The sequence below is a fragment of the Canis lupus genome, chromosome 32, assembly GCF_048164855.1.
Source record: "Canis lupus baileyi chromosome 32, mCanLup2.hap1, whole genome shotgun sequence".
In the NCBI taxonomy this organism is placed as follows: Eukaryota; Metazoa; Chordata; class Mammalia; order Carnivora; family Canidae; genus Canis; species Canis lupus.
This window is the reverse complement of record NC_132869.1, coordinates 29,563,674-29,565,504: the sequence shown is the minus strand read 5'-3', so window position 1 is coordinate 29,565,504 and position 1,831 is coordinate 29,563,674. Positions and strand designations below refer to the sequence as shown.

Below are 1,831 nucleotides of genomic sequence, written 5' to 3'. Positions count from 1 at the left end.
GTATCTCTACCCAAATGCAGCAGCCAGGATTGAGGCTGGTTCTTTGGTTCATCTTTGTTTTTAGTGATGAGAAACTGGATTTGAAAGGAGGGAAAGTTATGTCCTTGAAATATTCCACCTGCAGGTAATTTTACAAGAAATCCCCAAGTTGTGAAAAGTTTGAGTTAAAAAAAAAAAATCAGCCCACTATAAATTTTTTTTTTTTATGACTGAACTACTATAAATCCACAAGCAATGATTCCGACATGGTACTTCCAAGTATTTCAACTATCCCTGACAGGCACAAGCTGCATCAAGGAGGGTGCAGACTCCCCCACCTCTGCTTAGGCATCAGGAGACAGAAGAGGTCATTACTGCTGAGCACCAGCAGCAGCTGGAACAGGCATCCCAAGGGGATTGGCAGCAGCAATCACTGGTAAGCTTCCAGAGGTCCAAGGGGTGATGGGGTTGGCACTGGTGCCACTGACAGGCATACTGCCCCCCCCCCCCGCATATTAGATGAGCCCATTTGAGACTAGTCCTTCACAACAGTATAGAAATAGGAGTACTTCATGGCCTCTGTTGCAGCGAGTCGTGACTGGTGATCATATTGCAGCAACTTATCCATGAAATCCAAGGCTTCAGGGCTGACAAGGTGCAGGTTTTCACTGCGGACAAAGTGTTCCCATTGCTTCTGGGAGTGTCTGCCCAAGATATAGTTGAAATGTGGATCTAATTCAATGTTGTATTTGTCAATAGAGTCCTATAAATCTTCTGTTCCTGAACCTTGGCTATCCACACCAATTGATCATAATTGTCATGTCCGTGGAAAAATGGCTCTTTCCAGAAGATCATACTTGCCAGCATACAACCCAATTTCCACATATCCAAACTATAATCATACATCTGATAGTCTACAAGTAGCTCAGGACCTCTGACGTATGGTGAAGCAACTCTGACATTATATTCTTGGCCATGATGGTAAAACTCAGCCATATCCCAATCTCTTAGTCATAGCTTCCTGTGCTCATGATCAATCATGATGACATTATGGGACTTCACGTCTCTGTGCAAAATTCCTATGCTGTGATAATAATCCCGGGCCTTCAGAATCTCATACATGTAAAATAGAATATCATAGTCTGTTAACATCCGGTACAATTGCTCAAAGTCTGTGTTGTTTATATGTTCAAAAACCAAGGCAAGAGTTCATGACACAGGGTCTTTAACAATATCTGCCATTGTGATAATATTGGGACTGCCTCATAAATTCTCCAAAATCTTTATTTCACCTTTAACTGGCTTGCGAATTTTAACAACTTTTTCATTATTTGTGATGTTGATGGCTTCAAATACTTCCTTGTATTTATCCCAGCTGAATTTTCCAACCAGCTACTAGTTATCCTGATTACCCTACTCCAACACATGTGACTCATAGTCCCAGTACTCTTGGAGTCTATGTGTGTTAATATCTATTTTAATGCTGGTCCTGCTTGGCACAGATCCTGACATGTCAAACAGGTTGGCGAATGAAGGTGGACTTGATGTTTGGAGATGTGGTGGTCACTGTGTTCAAAAGTGTTTGTGGGTAAGACCTTGTTTCAGACCTGTTTCCTTTAAACTGTAGTGGAAGCAGCAATGGCAGCAGCTATCCTCTCTCCTCACACAGAAAATACAGTGGTGGCAGAAGAAATGAAGGGTTCAGCAGCCTGGAAAGCTATTTTATTTAGTTAAGATGGTCAGAGAAAGGGACACCTTGGTGGCTCAGTAGTTGAGTGTCTGCCTTCGGCTCAGGGTGTGATCCTGGGATCTGGGTTCTGGGATCTGGGATCGAGTCCCACATCGGGCTCCC

The 1,831-nt window shown here is 43.0% G+C and overlaps 1 pseudogene; it reads right to left on the bottom strand.

Annotated features, from left to right (window-relative positions):
• Positions 1 to 350: 350 nt before the first annotated feature.
• On the bottom strand, positions 351 to 1,491 carry LOC140622852 (casein kinase II subunit alpha pseudogene; annotated as a pseudogene).
• Positions 1,492 to 1,831: the final 340 nt, after the last annotated feature.